This window comes from Zonotrichia leucophrys, chromosome 28 (assembly GCF_028769735.1).
Source record: "Zonotrichia leucophrys gambelii isolate GWCS_2022_RI chromosome 28, RI_Zleu_2.0, whole genome shotgun sequence".
Classification (NCBI taxonomy): domain Eukaryota; kingdom Metazoa; phylum Chordata; class Aves; order Passeriformes; family Passerellidae; genus Zonotrichia; species Zonotrichia leucophrys.
In genome coordinates this window covers 4,029,682-4,050,449 of record NC_088197.1, presented here as the reverse complement: position 1 = coordinate 4,050,449, position 20,768 = coordinate 4,029,682, and the positions used below count along the sequence as shown (strand labels likewise).

The 20,768-nt window shown below is 41.9% G+C and overlaps 1 protein-coding gene across 3 annotated transcripts in view; it reads right to left on the bottom strand.

The window, feature by feature from the left end:
- GNG7 (G protein subunit gamma 7) overlaps positions 1-20,768 on the bottom strand; it is a 60,788-nt gene that overhangs the window by 31,440 nt on the left and 8,580 nt on the right. For all 3 annotated transcript variants that reach the window (XM_064734159.1, XM_064734157.1, XM_064734156.1), the window contains exons 2-3: positions 10,796-10,852; positions 335-426 (exon numbers count right to left, since the gene is read on the bottom strand). The gene's annotated coding sequence lies outside the window, so the exon portion shown is untranslated. The remainder of the gene's footprint in view (positions 1-334; positions 427-10,795; positions 10,853-20,768) is intronic.

Here is a 20,768-nt window from a genome sequence, read left to right as displayed (position 1 = left end):
TAATCCCCAAAAAAGCATCAAACAAGCCCAAATAACCCCAAAAAAACCAAAAAAATACCCCAAAAAAACCCCAAAAAAACCCCAAATAACCCCAAAAAAACCCAAAAACCCCAAAAAATCCAAATAACCCCAAACAACCCCTTCCCAGAATTTCCCATGGAAACTCCCACCCAGCTCCAGTTCCCCTCTGGAATTCAGATTTTCCCTAATTAACGAGGTAATTACAGCACAGAACCCAAATTCACATCCAAACCCCTCATCCAGACAGTTTTCCACATAAAATCAACCAATTAATTAATGGGAAATTAATTAATAATGAGATAAATCTGCTCACCTTCCTACTGCAGAGCAGCCTCGTTCTCCAGATGGAGATTTTTGATTTTTTTCTGGATTTTTGATTTTTTTTTCTGGATTCCTGGATTGCTCCTGCCAAAGAAAATGAGAATTCAGATAAATCAGCCCAGAGCAGGGTCATTAATGGAATTAAAATTTGGGATATTTACCCCAATTATTTACATTAATTATCATTGGTGAGGGACATCCCCTGATTTGATCAATATCCGATTATTCACTGGAAAATCTTTAGTGATCAATAATCAGAATAATGACAGTGGAATTTTCCTTTGGTTTTATAAATCACAGCTTGAGTGAGGATTTTGCATCATTTTTCGGGGGGAATATGAAAAATAAGAGGAATTTCCTCCATTTCAGAGGAAAATATTAAATAATTTACATCATTTTTTGGGGGGAAATATGAAAAATAAGAGGAATTTTCCCCATTTTTGGGGAAGAATATGAAGAAAAGGAAGAGTTTGCCCCATTTCAGAAAAGAATATGAAAAAGAGAATTTTGCATCATTTTTCTGGGGTGGGAATATGAAAAATAAGAGGAATTTCCTCCATTTCAGAGGAAAATATGAAGTAATTTTAATCAATTTTTTGGGGGGGAATATTAAGAAAATGAAGAGTTTGCCCCATTTCAGAAAAGAATATGAAAAAGAGAATTTTGCATAATCTTTCTGGGTTGGGAATATGAAAAAAGGAGGAGTTTGCCCCATTTCAGAAGAGAATAAAAATAAGAGGATTTTGCATCATTTTTGGGGGGGGAAATATGAAAAATAAGAGGAATTTCCCCCATTTTTGGGGAAGAATATTAAGAAAATGAAGAGTTTGCCCCATTTCAGAAAAGAATAAAAATAAGAGAACTTTGAATCATTTTTTTGGGGGGGGAATATGAAAAATAAGAGGAATTTCCTCCATTTCAGAGGAAAATATGAAATAATTTATATCATTTTTTTGGGGGGAATATTAAGAAAAGGAGGAATTTCCTCCATTTCAGAAAAGAATATGAAAAAGAGAATTTTGCATAATTTTTCTGGATTGGGAATATGAAGAAAAGGAGGAATTTCCTCCATTTCAGAGGAAAATATGAAATAATTTTAATCATTTTTTTGGGGTGGAATATTAAGAAAATGAGGAGTTTGCCCCATTTCAGAGGAGAATAAAAATAAGAGAATTTTGCATCATTTTTTGGGGGGAAATATGAAAAATAAGAGGAATTTCCTCCATTTCAGAGGAAAATATGAAATAATTTACATCATTTTTTTGGGGGGGAATATTAAGAAAATGAAGAGTTTGCCCCATTTCAGAAAAGAATAAAAATAAGAGAATTTTGCATCATTTTTCTGGGTTGGGAATATGAAAAATAAGAGGAATTTCCTCCATTTCAGAGGAAAATATGAAATAATTTTAATCATTTTTGGGGGGGAGAATATGAAGAAAAGGACGAGTTTGCCCCATTTAAGAAGAGAATAAAAATAAGAGGATTTTGCATAATTTTTTTGGGGGAAATATGAAAAATAAGAGGAATTTCCTCCATTTCAGAGGAAAATATGAAATAATTTTAATCATTTTTTTGGGGGGGAGAATATGAAGAAGAAAAGGAATTTGCCCCATTTCAGAGGAGAATAAAAATAAGAGGATTTTGCATCATTTTTTGGGGGGAAATATGAAAATTAACAGGAATTTCCCCCAAAATTTCAGAGGAAAATATGAAATAATTTTAATCATTTTTTGGGGGGGGAATATGAAGAAAAGGACGAGTTTGCCCCATTTAAGAAGAGAATAAAAATAAGAGGATTTTGCATAATTTTTTTGGGGGAATATGAAAAATAAGAGGAATTTCCCCCCTTTCAGAGGAAAATATGAAATAATTTTAATCATTTTTTTTGGGGGGAAATATGAAAAACAGGAGGAATTCCCCCCATTTTAGAAGAGAATAAAAATAAGAAGATTTTGCATCATTTTTGGGGGGGAGAATATGAAAAAAGAAGAAGCATTTTCATCATTGCAGGGATGGTTACAGAGCATTTCACCATAGAAAAAAAAGAGATTTCAGCACAGAAAAAAAAGAGATTTCAGCATAGAAAAAAGAGATTTCAGCAGAGAAAAAAGAGATTTCAGCATAGAAAAAAGAGATTTCAGCAGAGAAAAAAGAGATTTTTTTCCTCACTCGCTGCTTGAACACAAATAAAATTTTATTTTAGTTTTGTTTTGGGTTTTTTTCTGGGCTGGGGTTTCTTTTTACCTCCTTTTTCTCTGCAATGGGTTCAGGGGTGAGGAACAGCCAAAAAAAAACAAGTTTAAATTTGTTTTGGTTTTGGTTTTTAATGGGGATTTTGGACAGATTTCACATCAGCTCTGTGTGGAAATAACAAGGTGAGGGCAGGAAAAAAAAAATAAAGGTGAATTTGGGTGAATTTGGAATTGGCTTTGGAATGGGCAATCCCTGAGGTTCAGGGAATTCTGGAATGGTTTGGGATGGAAAAAACTCAAATTCCACCAATTTCCATCCTTCCCAATGCTCCAAACCTCTGGAATTGGACATTTCCTATTGCTCCAAGGAGATTTTCCACAGAACCACCCAGGAATCCCTGGATTGTGGGGAGGTTTTAGGATTTGGGAATGGAAAAAAGCACCTGGATCATCAGGATCCCTTGGAATGGGCAATCCCTGAGGCTCAGGGAATCCTGGAATGGTTTGGGATGGAAAAAACTCAAATCCCACCAATTTCCACCCTTCCCAATGCTCCAAACCTCTGGAATTGGGGCATTTCCAGCCATTCCCATTGCTCCAGGTTTCTCCAAACCTCTGGAATTGAACATTTCCTATTGCTCCAGGGAGATTTTCCACAGCACCACCCACGAATCCCTGGATTCTGGGGAGGTTTTAGGATTTGGGATGGGAGGATGGAAAAAAGCACCCTTGGAATGGGCAATCCCTGAGGTTCAGGGAATCCTGGAATTATTTGGGATGGAAAAAAACTCAAATCCCAACAATTTCCACCTTTCCCAATGCTCCAAACCTCTGGAATTGGGCATTTCCTATTGCTCCAGGGAGATTTTCCACAGAACCACCCATGAATCCCTGGATTCTGGGGAGGTTTTAGGGATGGAAAAAAGCACCTGGATCATCAGGATCCCTTGGAATGGGCAATCCCTGAGGCTCAGGGAATTCTGGAATAATTTGGGATGGAAAAAACTCAAATCCCACCAATTTCCACCCTTCCCAATGCTCCAAACCTCTGGAATTGGACATTTCCCATTGCTCCAGGGAGATTTTCCACAGCACCACCCACAAATCCCTGGATTCTGGGGAGGTTTTAGCTGGATTTGGGAATGGAAAAAAGCATCTGGATCATCAGGATCCCTTGGAATGGGAAATCCCTGAGGCTCAGGGAATCCTGGAATGGTTTGGGATGGAAAAATCCCACCAATTTCCACCCTTTCCCAATGCTCCAAACCTCTGGAATTTGGCATTTCCAGCCATTCCCATTGCTCCAAACCTCTGGAATTGAACATTTCCAATTATTCCAGGGAGATTTTCCACAGCACCACCCATGAAAACCTGGATACAGACAGGAAAACCTGAATCCTGGATGGAAATGGGATGGAAAAAAAGCACCTGGATCATCAGGATCCCTTGGAATGGGCAATCCCTGAGGCTCAGGGAATCCTGGAATGGTTTGGGATGGAAAAATCCCACCAATTTCCACCCTTCCCAATGCTCCAAACCTCTGGAATTGAACATTTCCAATTGCTCCAGGGAGATTTTCCACAGCACCACCCACGAATCCCTGAATTCTGGGGAGGTTTTAGGGATGGAAAAAAAGCACCTGGATCATCAGGATCCCTTGGAATGGGCAATCCCTGAGGCTCAGGGAATCCTGGAATGGTTTGGGATGGAAAAATCCCACCAATTTCCACCCTTCCCATTGCTCCAGGTTGCTCCAAACCTCTGGAATTGAACATTTCCTATTGCTCCAGGGAGATTTTCCACAGCACCACCCATGAATCCCTGGATTCTGGGGAGGTTTTAGCTGGATTTGGGAATGGAAAAAAGCACCTGGATCATCAGGATCCCTTGGAATGGGCAATCCCTGAGGCTCAGGGAATCCTGGAATGGTTTGGGATGGAAAAATCCCACCAATTTCCACCCTTCCCAATGCTCCAGTTTCCTTGCCTCTATCCAAATTTTCCTGCCTGTATCCAGGTTTTCCTGCCTGTACCAAAATTTCCCTGGCTCTATCCAGGTTTCCTTCCCTGTATCCTGGTTTTCCTGCCTCTATCCAAGTTTTCCTGCCTGTATCCAGGTTTCCTTGCCTATACCAAAAATTTCCCTATCTATTTCTATTTTTAAAAGAGTTTTGTTTTTTGTTTTTTTTTTGCTTCTGGGATGCCAATTTCCAGGAGTTGTTTGGAAAATGAGATTTTTTTTTAAAATGTCCCCATATTAATGGAACAAACTGTGCTGGAGCAGCAGCTCCTCCTGCTCGGGGTGCTCCAGGGATGGCTTTGAGTTTCCAGCTTCCTTTCGTCCAAAAAAAATAAAAATAAAAATAAAAATAAAAATAAAAATAAAAATAAAAATAAAAATAAAAATAAAAATCGTCTTTTCTTCCTTTTACAGGGCAAAACAGCAACAAAAAAAAAATGAAATTTGTGTTTAAATCCTCCTGTTTTAATGCCTGCAGCTGTTCCAAGCAGATCAAACCAGGGACAATTCCCTGCTCCTGAGGTTTAATGGAATTATTGAATTATTTCGGTCCAAAGACTCTGCCAGGATCTAAAGGGGATCTGTTCTATCGCTGACAACATCCCAAAAACAACAGGAAATTTAAAATCCACACCAAGAACATCCCAAAATTGCAGGAATTTTAAAACCCACACCAAGAACATCTCAAAAAATGGGAGGAATTTAAAATCCACACCAAGACCATTCCAAAAACAGCAGGAATTTTAAAATCTACACCAAGAACATCCTAAAAATGCAGGAATTTTAAAATCCACACCAAGAACATCCCAAAGATTGGAGGGATTTAAAATTCACACCAAATTAGGAATTTAAAATTCCTAAAAATGGGAGGAATTTTAAAATCCACACCAACAATATCCCAAAAACTGCAGGAATTTTAAAATCCACACCAAAAAAACATCTCAAAAATTTTAAAATCCACACTAAGAACATCCCAAAAATGGCAAAATCCACACCAAGAACATCTCAAAAATTGGAGGAATTTTAAAATCCACACCAACAATATCCCAAAAACTGCAGGAATTTTAAAATACACAAAAAGAACATCCCAAAAACAGCAAAATCCACACCAAGAACATCCTAAAAACTGCAGGAATTTTAAAATCCATACCAGCAACATCCCATAAACAGTGGGAATTTTAAAATCTATACCAGGAACATCCCAAAACCAGCAGGAATTTAAAACCCACACCAAGAACATCCCAAAATTGGAGGAATTTTAAAATCTATACCAGGAACATCCCAAAACCAGCAGGAATTTTGCTTTGCAGGGTTCTCAGAGTTATCCCATAGGTTGCTCCAACAATTTGGGGATTTCTCCAGTAAAATATTAAGTAAAAAAATTTAAATTTTAAATTTTAAAAATTTTAAAAATTAAAAAAAAATTAAATTGTTAATTAATTGTTAATTAAATTAAAAAATTAAAAATTTAAATTGTTTAAAATCCCTAAAAACACCCCCACAAAAAACCAAACATTCCCCAGGGTGGGGATATTCCCCCAGCTGGGAAAATTTCACCATAGAAAAACAGGGAAAGGAGGAAAAATATCCAGAGGAAGGATTTGGAAGCAAGGTTTGGGTTTAAATGAGGTTGTTTCAATGTGGTTGGTGTTACACAAGTGGCCTCAATCTTCCAGGATCAGCAATTTTGTCCAGGCAATTAGTGACAAAATTAAATGTCTTAATGACCCCTGGGAAATGGGATCCATCAGTGATTGCTGAGCCAGGGCAGCTCCGTTTCTGCAGGATATAAATCCCAAAAAAAAGGGATTTGTGTCATTTCAGGAATGGGGGGGGAACTCAGAGCATGAAAAGCTCATTTCCCTCAGGAATTCTCCATCTCCCTCAGGAATTCTCCATTCCCTTTCCCATTTCCCTCAGGAATTCTCCATTCCCCTCAGGATTCTCCATTCCCTTTTCCCTCAGGAATTCTCCATCTCCCTCAGGAATTCTCCATTCCCTTCCCATCTCCCTCAGGAATTCTCCATTCCCTTCCCATTTCCCTCAGGAATTCTCCATTTCCCTCAGGAATTCTCCATTCCCTTCCCATTTCCCTCAGGAATTCTCCATTCCCTTCCCATTTCCCTCAGGAATTCTCCATTCCCTTCCCATTTCCCTCAGGAATTCTCCATTCCCTTCCTTCTCCCTCAGGAATTCTCAATTCTCTTCCCATCTCCCTCAGGATTTCTCCATTTCCTTCCCATTTCTCCCAGGAATTCTCCATTCATTTCCCTCAGGAATTCTCCATTCCTTTCCCATTTCCCTCAGGAATTCTCCATTCCTTTCCCATTTCCCTCAGGAATTCTCCATCTCCCTCAGGAATCTCCATTCCCTTCCCATTTCCCTCAGGAATTCTCCATTCCTTTCCCATCTCCCTCAGGAATTCTCCATCTCCCTCAGGATTCTCCATTCCCTTCCCTTCTCCCTCAGGAATTCTCCTATTCCTCTTCCTCATTTCCCTCAGGAATTCTCCATCTCCCTCAGGATTCTCCATTTTCCTCAGGATTCTCCATTCCCTTCCCATCTCCCTCAGGAATTCTCCATTTCCCTCAGGAATTCTCCATTCCCTTCCCATTTCCCTCAGGAATTCTCCATTTCCCTCAGGAATTCTCCATTCCTTTCCCATTTCCCTCAGGAATTCTCCATTCCCTTCCCATTTCCCTCAGGAATTCTCCATTCCCTTCCCTGTTCCCTCAGGAATTCTCCATTCCCTTCCCTGTTCAAATATTTGCACAAATATTTTCCCACCAGAAATTACAAGAACAACCTCGCCGAGTTTTCCTCTTTTTTGTTTTTTCTCCATTTTGTTCCCGGTTTGGATGAAATTTGTGCCTCAGGGGACCCCACATCCATCCCCTACCGAGGACACCCCAAGTGCACAAATCAGGGCAAAAAAAGACATTTTTGGGTTATTTTTTTTAGGAAAGTGAGGCAAGAGGAAGCAGCGGTCACATGAGGATGTCCAGCCCCCAGAGCAGCTGCTAATTAGCGTCTCAGTTAATTAGTGGGCTCGCTGGGATGAGGAGCTCGGGGCTGGCAGCGACACAGCGCCCTCTGTTGGAGACTCCGAATGCAGCCTGGAGCCGGGAGTGAGGGCAAAAACCTCCTGGAATCTCCTAAAAAATTGATTTTTGCTCAAGAAACAGCTCTGGCCTGGCTGGGAATTCCTTGAGGAACAGGGGAACAACTCTGGAGCTGCTCCTGAGGCAGGTCAGTGACTCAGGACCTTTGGATGTTCTTACCAAAACTCTAATATTTTTTAGAATTAAGAATTTTTAAAATTGAGAATATGGAAACTCCAATTGGAGACTCCAAATGCAGCCTAAAGCCAGAAGTGAGGACAAAAACCTCACTGAAATTTCCTAAAAAAAAAGATTTCTGCCCAATTTTAGCTGGGAATTCCTTGGAGGAACCTCTGGAGCTGCTCCTGAGGCAGGTCAGTGATTCATGCCCTTGATAAACCTTTAGATCTTCTTATCAAAACTCAAATATTTTTTTAAAATTAAGAATTTTTAAAAATGGAGAATGTTGAAACTCCAACTGGAGACTCCAAATCCAGCCTGAAGCCAGGATTGAGGACAAAAACCCACTGGAATCTCCTAAAAAATTGATTTCTGCCCAATTTTAGCTGGGAATTCCTTGGAGGAACCTCTGGAGCTGCTCCTGAGGCAGGTCAGTGATTCATGACCTTTGGATCTTCTTATCAAAACTCTGATATTTTTATAAAATTTAGAATTTTTAAAGATGGAGAATATTGAAACTCCAATTGGAGACTCCTAATCCAGCCTGGAGCCGGGAGTGAGGGCAAAACCCACTGGAATTTCCTAAAAAATTGGTTTTTGCTCAAGAAACAGCTCTGGCCTGGCTGGGAATTCCTTGAGGAACAGGGGAACAACTCTGGAGCTGCTCCTGAGGCAGGTCAGTGACTCAGGACCTTTGGATCTTCTTATCAAAACTCAGATATTTTTATTAAAATTTAGAATTTTTAAAGATGGAGAATATGGAAACTCCAATTGGAGACTCCAAATCCAGCCTGAAGCCAGGATTGAGGACAAAAACCTCCTGGAATCTCCTGAAAAAATGATTTCTGCCCAATTTTAGCTGGGAATTCCTTGGAGGAACCTCTGGAGCTGCTCCTGAGGCAGGTCAGTGATTCACGACCTTTGGATGTTCTTATCAAAACACTGATCTTTTTATAAAATTAGGAATTTTTTAAAGATAGAGAATATTGAAACTCCAATTGGAGACTCCAAATGCAGCCTAAAGCCAGAAGTGAGGACAAAAACCTCACTGAAATTTCCTAAAAAAAAAGATTTCTGCCCAATTTTAGCTGGGAATTCCTTGGAGGAACCTCTGGAGCTGCTCCTGAGGCAGGTCAGTGACTCAGGACCTTTGGATCTTCTTATCCAAACACTGATCTTTTTATAAAATTAGGAATTTTTTAAAGATAGAGAATATTGAAACTCCAACTGGAGACTCCAAATCCAGCCTGGAGCCAGAAGTGAGGACAAAAACCTCCTGGAATCTCCTAAAAAATTGATTTCTGCCCAATTCTGGTTGGGAATTCCTTGGAGGAACCTCTGGAGCTGCTCCTGAGGCAGGTCAGTGATTCATGACCTTTGGATCTTCTTATCAAAACTCTGATATTTTTATAAAATTTAGAATTTTTAAAGATGGAGAATATCGAAACTCCAATTGGAGACTCCAAATGCAGCCTAAAGCCAGGAGTGAGGACAAAAACCCACTGGAATCTCCTAAAAAATTGATTTCTGCCCAATTTTAGCTGGGAATTCCTTGGAGGAACCTCTGGAGCTGCTCCTGAGGCAGGTCAGTGATTCAGGACCTTTGGATCTTCTTATCCAAACACTGATCTTTTTATAAAATTAGGATTTTTTAAAGATGGAGAATATTGAAACTCCAATTGGAGACTCCAAATCCAGCCTGGAGCCGGGAGTGAGGGCAAAAACCTCCTGGAATCGCCTAAAAAATTGATTTCTGCCCAATTTTAGCTGGGAATTCCTTGGAGGAACAACTCTGGAGCTGCTCCTGAGGCAGGTCAGTGACTCATGACCTTTGGATCTTCTTATCAAAACTCTGATATTTTTATAAAATTTAGAATTTTTAAAGATGGAGAATATTGAAACTCCAATTGGAGACTCCAAATGCAGCCTGAAGCCAGGATTGAGGACAAAAACCCACTGGAATCTCCTAAAAAATTGATTTCTGCCCAATTTTAGCTGGGAATTCCTTGGAGGAACCTCTGGAGCTGCTCCTGAGGCAGGTCAGTGACTCAGGACCTTTGGATCTTCTTATCAAAACTCTGTTATTTTTTAAAATTTAGAATTTTTAAAAATGGAGAATATTGAAACTCCAATTGGAGACTCCAAATGCAGCCTAAAGCCAGGATTGACGACAAAAACCCACTGGAATCTCCTAAAAAACTGATTTTTGCCCAAGAAACAGCTCTGGCCTGGCTGGGAATTCCTTGGAGGAACCTCTGGAGCTGCTCCTGAGGCAGGTCAGTGATTCAGGACCTTTGGATGTTCTTATCAAAACTCTGATATTTTTTAAAACTTAGAATTTTTAAAGATGGAGAATATTGAAACTCCAATTGGAGACTCCAAATCCAGCCTGAAGCCGGGAGTGAGGACAAAAACCTCACAGAAATTTCCTAAAAAAAAAGATTTCTGCCCAATTTTAGCTGGGAATTCCTTGGAGCAACCTCTGGAGCTGCTCCTGAGGCAGGTCAGTGACTCAGGACCTTTGGATCTTCTTATCCAAACTCTGTTATTTTTTAAATTTAGAATTTTTAAAGATGGAGAATATTGAAACTCCAACTGGAGACTCCAAATCCAGCCTGGAGCCGGGAGTGAAGGCAAAAACCTCCTGGAATCTCCTAAAAAATTGATTTTTGCCCAAGAAACAGCTCTGGCCTGGCTGGGAATTCCTTGGAGGAACCTCTGGAGCTGCTCCTGAGGCAGGTCAGTGATTCATGCCCTTGATAAACCTTTAGATCTTCTTATCAAAACTCAGATATTTTTATTAAAATTTAGAATTTTTAAAGATGGAGAATATGGAAACTCCAATTGGAGACTCCAAATCCAGCCTGGAGCCAGGACTGAGGACAAAAACCTCACTGAAATCTCCTAAAAAAAGAACTTTCTGGAGGTGTTTGGGTGTCTGTGGGTGCTGCTGGCACCTACCTGGGCAGGTGTCCCCACCTCCTCTGGCACTTCCTGCAGGGGGAAAGGACAAATCTCCTAAAATTAAAAAAAAAAAAAAGAGAATTTTCAGCAATTGAAAGGATCCTGCAGGGAATTCCAGCTCCTCTCAACAGCAGCTGAAGCACCTCACACCTTTATCCCCATTTCCATCATCCCATTTTTCCCTGCTGGAATCCCATTCCTGAACTATTTAAAGCACCTCACACCTTTATCCCCATTTCCATCATCCCATTTTTTCCCTCTTTTTTCCCTGCTGGAATCCCATTCCTGAACTATTTCAAGCACCTCACACCTTTATCCCCATTTCCATCATCCCATTTTTCCCTGTTTTTTTCCCTGCTGGAATCCCATTCCTGAACTATTTAAAGCACCTCACACCTTTATCCCCATTCCCATCATCCCATTTTTCCCTGCTGGAATCTCATTCCTGAACTATTTCAAGCACCTCACACCTTTATCCCCATCTCCATCATCCCATTTTTCCCTGTTTTTTCCCTGCTGGAATCCAGCCCATTCCTGAACTATTTAAAGCACCTCACACCTTTATCCCCATTTCCATCATCCCATTTTTTCCCTTTTTTTTCCCTTGCTGGAATCCCATTCCTGAACTATTTCAAACACCTCACACCTTTATCCCCATTTCCATCATCCCATTTTTTCCCTCTTTTTTCCCTGCTGGAATCCCATTCCTGAACTATTTCAAGCACCTCACACCTTTATCCCCATTTCCAGCCTATTTTTTCCCTGTGTTTTCCCCATTTTCTGCCCACTCCAAGTTGATTTAAATCCACCCAAGCCACACGAGGAGTGTCCCCTTTATTTACATTTCACTCTGTTCAGAACCTGCCTTTAAGATTTTTTTGGAGGGGGGATGAAATCCTAAAAGCCCTCCCAGGAAAGGTTTAGTGAGGATGATGAAGGTGGCACCTGAGGCTTTTTCCATGCTCATCCATGGAATGGGGGATAAAAATCCAAATTTCTGCCAATTTAGACCTGGCTTTGAACACAGTGATTGCAAAAGAGAAATTTTTGGTAGGGGGGAAACCTGGCAGCTCGCAGGCTGGCAGTGTGCAATGCCAGCTCTGAGTCTGAAGGTGGCACCATTGGAATGAGGGATGCCGTCCGTCTGTCCGTCCATCCGTCCGTCCATCCATCCACTATCTGTCCATCCGTCCGTCCATTGATCCATCGTCCATCCATCCCTCCCTGTGTCCATTCATCTCTCCATTCCTGTGTCCATCCATGGATGCATCCGTCCATCCATCCTGCATCCATCATCAATCCATCCATCCTTGTGTCCGTCCATCCATGGATCCATCCATCCATCGCCCATCCATCCGTCCATCCATCCCTGTGTCCATCCATCCATCCATCCATCCATCCATCCATCCATCCATCCACATCCATCCATCCATCCATCCATCCATCCATCCATCCATCCATCCATCCATCTCCATCCATCTCCATCCATCCGTCCGTCCGTCCATTGATCCATCATCCATCCATCCCTCCCTGTGTCCATTCATCTCTCCATTCCTGTGTCCATCCATCCATCATCCATCCATGGATCCATCCATCCATCCGTCTGTCCATCATCCATCCATCCATCCCTGTGTCCATCCATCCATTATTCAATCTCTCCACCCATCCATTGTCCATCCATCCCTGCGTCCGTCCGTCCATCCACCCATCCATCTGTCCATATCCATCCATCCCTCCCTCCTTCCCTCCACCCATCTATCATCCATCCCTGTCTCTGTCCGTTCATCCATCCATCCCTCCCTCCATTATCCATCCATCCATCTGTCCATCCGTCCATCCATCATCCCTCCACTCATCCACCCCTGTGTCCGTCCATCCATCCATCCATCCATTCATCCATCCATCCATCCATCATCCCTGTGTCCATCCATCCATCCATGGATCCATCCATCCACATCCAACCATCCATATCCATCCATCATCCAACCGTCCATCCATCCATCATCCATCCATCATCCCTCAGTCCATGGATCCATCCATCATCCCTCCATCCATCCTTCCCTTCCTTCATCAGTCCGTCCATCCATCATTCCCTCATCCATCTGTGTCCGTCCATCCATCCATCCCTGTATCCATCCATCCATCCATCCATCCATCCCCGTGTGTGTCCATCCATCCATCCATCCATCCATTCTCCATCCATCCATCCATCCCTTCATCCCTGTGTCCGTCCATCCATCTATCCATGGATCCATCCATCCACATCCCTCCATCCATCATCCCTTCATTCATCCTTCCCTTCCTCCATCCATCCATCCATCCCTGTATCCATCCATTCATCCATCCCTCCATCATCCATTCCTCATCCATCCATCCATCCCCATGTGTGTCCGTCCGTCCATCCATCCATTCTCCATTTATCCACCCATCCCTTCATCCCTGTGTCCGTCCATCCATCATCCATCCATCATCCATCCATCCATCATCCATCCATCCCCATTCATGTCCATCCCTGTGTCCGTCCATCAATCTATCCATGGATCCATCCATCCACATCCATCCATCCCCATTCATGTCCATCCCTGTGTCCGTCCACCCATCCATCCATCCATCCATCCATCCATCATCCATCCATCCCTTCATCCCTCCATCCATCCTTCCCTTCCTCCATCCGTCCATCCATCCATCCATCATTCCCTCATCCATCTGTGTGCATCCATCCATCCATCCATCCATCCATCCATCCATCCATCCATCCATCCATCCATCCATCATCCATCCATCCATCCATCCATCCATCATCCATCCATCCATCCATCCATCCATCCATCCATCCATCATCCATCCATCCATCCCCGTGTGTGTCCGTCCATCCATCCATCCATCCATTCTCCATTTATCCATCCATCCATCCATCCATCCATCATCCATCCCTTCATCCCTGTGTCCATCCATCCATCCATCCATCCCCATTCATGTCCATCCCTGTGTCCGTCCATCCATCCATCCATCCATTCTCCATTTATCCATCCATCCATCCATCTGTCCATCCCTTCATCCCTGTGTCCGTCCATCCATCCATCCCTCCATTATCCATCCATCCATCTGTCCATCCGTCCATCCATCACCCCTCCACTCATCCATCCCTGTGTCCGTCTGTCCATCCATCCATCACCTGTCCACCCATCCATCATCCATCCATCCATTCATCCATCCATGGATCCATCCATCCACATCCATCCATCATCCCTCAGTCCATGGATCCATCCATCATCCCTCCATCCATCCTTCCCTTCCTTCATCAGTCCGTCCATCCATCCATCATTCCCTCATCCATCTGTGTCCATCCATCCATCCCCATCCATCCATCCATCCATCCATCCCTCCATCCATCCATTCTCCATTTATCCACCCATCCCTTCATCCCTGTGTCCGTCCATCCATCCATCCATCCATCATCCATCCATTCTCCATTTATCCATCCATCCATCCCTTCATCCCTGTGTCCGTCCATCCATCCATCCATCCATCCCCATTCATGTCCATCCCTGTGTCCATCCATCCATCCCTCCCTCCATTATCCATCCATCCATCATCCATCCATTCTCCATTTATCCATCCATCCATCCCTTCATCCCTGTGTCCATCTGTCCATCCATCCCCATTCATGTCCATCCCTGTGTCCGTCCATCCATCCATCCATCCATCCATCCATCCATCCATCCCTCCATTATCCATCCATCCATATGTCCATCCATCACCCCTCCACCCCTGTGTCCGTCTGTCCATCCATCCATCACCTGTCCACCCATCCATCATCCATCCATCCATCCCCATTCGTGTCCGTCCATCCATCCATCCATCCCCATTCATGTCCATCCCTGTGTCTGTCCACCCATCCATCCATCCATCCATCCATCCCCATCCATCCCCATCCATGTCCATCCATCCCTCCCTCCCCACCACCTGCACCAACCATTCCCATTCCCATTCCCTCTCCCATCCGAGGGGTTTCTCCCTTTGGAAGGCAGCAGCCCCATCCATCCATGACATCCCTGAGGCTCCCACAGCAGAAACCCGGGAAGAACAACCCTGAGCCCCTCTGGCAGTGAGAGACCAGGAGAGAGACAGAGCTCCAGGGCAGAGCTGCAGCTTTTCATCCCCTGCTCCTCCCCACGAGCAGCCAATTCAAAATCCCACACACCAAATTAATTCCATTCCAGGGGAGCTGCAAATACACAGCCACTATTGAGGGTAGGGAAAATTGCTGCGTTCTGTTCCTTTGTCAGCTGGCAGAGAATGACATCTGCAAAAAGGGGGGGAAAAAGGGAAAAAAAAGCAGATTTGGGATCCAGCAGAGCAGAAGCAAAGGAAAAGGAGGGAATTCAGGGAAGGAGCCTCAATCCCATGGACAGGGCAGAGACCCCAGAGACCCCAGAGATCCCTCACACCCCCCAGCTCCTCCCCTTCCGTTTGTTCAGAAATTGGGAAACCCATCCATTTGTTTGGGAATTGGGAAAACTCATAAATTTGTTTGGAAACTGGGAAAACCCATCCATTTGTTTAGGAATTGGGAAAACTCATCAATTTGTTTGGGAGCTGGAAAAACCCATAAATTTGTTTAGGAATTGGGAAACCTATTGATTTGTTTGGAAATTGAGAAAACTCATAAATATGTTTAAAAATTGGGAAAACCCATCCGTTTGTCTAGGAATTGGAAAAACCCATCAGTTTATTTGGGAGCTGGGAAAACCCATAAATTTGTTTAGGAATTGGGAAAACCCATCCATTTATTTGGAAGCTGCAAAAACTCATCCATTTGCTTGGAAACTGGGAAAATTCACCCATCCATTTTTTTAGGAATTGGGAAAACTCACCCATCCATTTATTTGGAAACTGGGAAAACCCATAAATTTGTTTAGAAAGTGGGAAAACCCATAAAAGGGAGAATTTGTAACCTGGAATGCCTCAGGAATTATGGAGGATTTGCACCTGGAATGCCTCAGGAATTGCTGGAGGATTTGTAACCTGGAATGCCTCAGGAATTGCAGGAAAAATGGAGAATTTGCACCTGGAATGCCTCAGGAATTGCAGGAAAAATTCAGAATTTGCATCTGGAATGCCTCAGGAAAAATGGAGAATTTGTAACCTGAAATGCCTCAGGAATTGCAGGAAAAATTCAGGATTTGCACCTGGAATGCCTCAGGAATTATGGAGGATTTGCACCTGGAAAGCCTCAGGAATTACAGGAAAAAGGGAGAATTTGTACCAGAAATCCCTTAGGAATTGCAGGAAAAACTGAGAGTTTGTAACCTGGAAAGCCTCAGGAATTGCAGGAAAAATTCAGGATTTGCACCTGGAATGCCTCAGGAATTACAGGAAAAATGGAGAATTTGCACCTGGAATGCTTCAGGAATTACAGGAAAAAGGGAGAATTTGTAACCTGGAATGCCTCAGGAATTGCAGGAAAAAGGGAGAATTTGTACCTGAAATGCCTCAGGAATTGCAAGGGAGAATTTGTACCTGCAATGCCTCAGGAATTGCAGGAAAAATTCAGGATTTGTACCTGGAATATCTCAGGAATTGCAGGGGAGAATTTTATCTGGAATGCCTCAGGAATTACAGGAAAAAGGGAGAATCTGTAAACAGGAATGCCTCAGGAAAAATGGAGAATTTGCACATGAAATGCCTCAGGAATTGCAGGAAAAAATGGAGAATTTGTACCAGAAATCCCTTAGGAATTGTAGGAAAAATTCAGGATTTGCACCTGGAATGCCTCAAGAATTATGGAGAATTTGCACCTGGAATGTCTCAGGAATTGCAGGAAAAATTCAGGATTTGTACCTGGAATGCCTCAGGAAATATGGAGAATTTGCACCTGGAATGCCTCAGGAATTGCAAGGGAGAATTTTACCTGGAATGCCTCAGGAATTATGGAGAATTTGCACATGGAATGCCTCAGGAATGGCAGGAAAAATTGAAAATTTGCACCTGGAAAGCCTCAGGAATTATGGAGGATTTGTACCTGAAATCCCTCAGGAATTGCAGGAAAAATGGAGAATTTGCACCTGGAATGCCTCAGGAATTACAGGGAAAAACTGAAAATTTGCACTTGGAATGCCTCAGGAAAAATGGAGAATTTGTAACCCGGAATGCCTCAGGAATTGCAGGAAAAATTGAAAATTTGCACCTGGAATGCCTCAGGAAAAATGGAGAATTTGTAACCTGGAATGCCTCAGGAATTGCAGGGGAGAATTTTACCTGGAATGCCTCAGGAATTACAGGAAAAATTGAAAATTTGCACCTGGAATGCCTCAGGAAAAATGGAGAATTTGTACCTGGAATGCCTCAGGAATTGCAGGAAAAATTGAAAATTTGCACCTGGAATGCCTCAGGAATTGCAGGAAAAATGGAGAATTTGTAACCTGGAATGCCTCAGGAAAAAGGGAGAATTTGTACCAGAAATGCCTCAGGAATTGCAGAAAAAAATGGAAAATTTGCACCGGGAATGCCTCAGGAATTGCAGAAAAAAATTGAAAATTTGCCCCTGGAAAGCCTCAGGAATGGCACAAAAAATCCAAAATCTTCACCTGCAATCCCTCCAAACCCCCAAATTTCATCCCAAACCATCTCAGGACTCTCCCAGCTTTCCCCAAACCGTGGATTTGATTGATTTCTTTATTTTTTTTCCTTTTTTTTCCCCTCCCAATGCATCTCCTGTGGTTCCTGACAATCCCTCTGCTATTTCGGGAATGCTCATCCGCAGGTGGAATTTGGATTTCTGTTCCCATGACTGACAACACAACTGCTATTTTCAGCCTCCATTATTATTCCAAAGGTGAGGAATTTATTTCCAGAAAAAAAGAGTTTTTCACACCTTAACAGCAAAAAAAAAATTGGGAAAAAAATATAAAAAATTAAAAAAAAAATCAGAATTTTTCAAAGTTTTGCCAAGTGTCTGCAGCAAAGGGAATTAATGAGCTGGGAGGGTTAAAATGGAATTAAAATTCCTGTTGGGATGGGGAAAATCGATTGAAATTGAGGATATTCCTCAGCACAGGCAGGGAAATGGGGATGGAGGCAGGAATGGGAATGCAGGAATGGGAATTGTCCCCATTTCTGCCACCGGGAGAAATTCCCAAAAATCCATTCCCAGCACCAATACCACCACAAAAATTCCCAAAATTCCATTCCCAGTTCAGCCACTGCATCCTCCCAACAACACAAGGATGAATTCCCAAAATTCCATTCCCAGCTCAGCCACTCTGCCAAACACCATCAGGATAAATTCCCAAAAATCCATTCCCAATAACACCAGGAAAAATTCCCAAAATTCCATACCCAGCTCAATCACTGCACACAAAACCACAAGAATTCCCAAAAATCCATTCCCAATAACACCAGGAGAAATTCCAAAAAATCCATTCCCAGCACCCAACAACACCCAATAAAAATTCCCAAAATTCCATTCCCAGCTCCATCACTGCACCAACACCATCAGGAAGAATTCCCAAAAATCCATTCCCAACAACACCAGGATGAATTCCAAAAAAATCCATTCCCACCACCCAACAACACCAAGAAAAATTCCCAAAATTCCATTCCCAGCTCAACCATAAAAATTCCCAAAATTCCATTCTCAGCTCAGCCACTGTGCCAAACACCATCAGGATAAATTCCCAAAAATCCATTCCCAACACCCAACACCACCACAAAAATTCCTTGGAGTCACACCTTGTCCTCCATCCCTCTGAAATTCCCAAAAATCAACTCCCAGCTCAGCCACTGCACCCAATAACACAAAAATTCCCAAAAATTCCATTCCCAGTTCAGGCACTGCATCCTCCCAATAACACCATGAAAAATTCCCAAAATTCCATTCCCAGCTCAATCACTGCACCAACACCATCAGGATAAATTCCCAAAAATCCATTCCCAATAACACCAGGAAAAATTCCCAAAAATCCACCACAAAAATTCCCAAAAATCCATTCCCAATAACACCAGGATGAATTCCAAAAAAATCCATTCCCAGCACCCAACACCACAAAAATTCCCAAAATTCCATTCCCAGCTCAGCCACTGTGCCAAACACCATCAGAATAAATTCCCAAAATTCCATTCCCAACACCAGGAGAAATTCCCAAAAACCCATTCCCAGCTCAACCATAAAAATTCCCAAAAATCCATTCCCAGCACCCAATACCACCACAAAAATTCCCAAAAATCCATTCCCAATAACACCAGGAGAAATTCCCAAAAAATCCATTCCCAGTTCAGCCACTGCATCCTCCCAATAACACCAGGAAAAATTCCCAAAATTCCATTTCCAGCACCCAACAACACCACAAAAATTCCCAAAATTCCATTCCCAGCTCAGCCACTGTGCCAAACACCATCAGAATAAATTCCCAAAATTCCATTCCCAACAACACCAGAAGAAATTCCCAAAAATCTATTCCAAATAACACCAAGGTAAATTCCCAAAATTCCATTCCCAGCTCAATCACCAGGATAAATTCCCAAAAATCAACTCCCAGCTCAGCCACTGCACCCAATAACACAAAAATTCCCAAAAATCCATTCCCAGCACCCAAAAAAATCAGGATAAATTCCCTGGAGCCTTTCCTTGTCCTCCATCCCTCTGAAATTCCCAAAAATCCATTCCCAGCTCAACCACCAGGATAAATTCCCAAAAATCCATTCCCAACAACACCAGGAAAAATTCCTGAAATTCCATTCCCAGCTCAGCCACTGTGCCAAACACCATCAGAATAAATTCCCAAAATTCCATTCCCAGCACCCAACAACACCACAAAAATTCCCAAAAATCCCAGGAAATCCCAGGAAATCCCAATAAATCCCAATAAATCCCAATAAATCCCAGGAAATCCCAGGAAATCCCAGGAAATCCCAGGAAATCCCAATAAATCCCAGGAAATCCCAATAAATCCCAATAAATCCCAGGAAATCCCAGGAAATCCCAGGAAATCCCAGGAAATCCCAGGAAATCCCAGGAAATCCCAGGAAATCCCAGGAAATCCCAGGAAATCCCAGGAAATCCCAATAAATCCCAATAAATCCCAGGAAATCCCAGTAAATCCCAGGAAATCCCAATAAATCCCAATAAATCCCAGAAAATCCCAATAAATCCCAATAAATCCCAGGAAATCCCAGGAAATCCCAGGAAATCCCAATAAATCCCAGGAAATCCCAGGAAATCCCAATAAATCCCAGGAAATCCCAGGAAATCCCATTAAATCTGCCTGAAAGCTGCAGAATTCCCACAGAACTCATGGATTACAGGAAAAATTATCCCAAATTTCAGCCAGAAAAAATTGATTCCAAATTTTTCCCTGGAAAAATTCCAAATTTTCCAAGGAAATCCTGTGGATCCATGGAAATGCAGCTCACCCACCTGGATCCAGAATTGCTCTCAGCTTTACCAAAAATTCTTTCAAAAAAGAATTAAAAATATTATAAATATTTTGAAATATTAAAATAAAAATATTCTTAAAAAATACCAAAAATTCTAATTAAAAATAAATGAAATAAAGAGCTCCTGAGGGTTTTAGATGGAAAAGTTTGATGAAATTAAACCTAATTATTAAACCCAAAAAATGAAACCCAAAAATGAAACCCAATTATTAAACCCAATTATTAAACCCAAAAAATTAAACCAATTATTAAACCCAAAAAATTAAACCCAATTATTAAACCCAATTATTAAACCCAATTATTAAACACAAAAAATTAAACCAAATTATTAAACCCAAAAAATTAAACCAAAAAATTAAACACAATTATTAAACCCAATTATTAAACCCAAATTATTAAACCCAAATTATTAAACCCAAAAATTTAAACCAATTATTAAACCCAATTATTAAACCCAAAAAATTAAACCCAAAAAATTAAACCCAATTATTAAACCCAATTATTAAACCCAATTATTAAACCCAAAAAATGA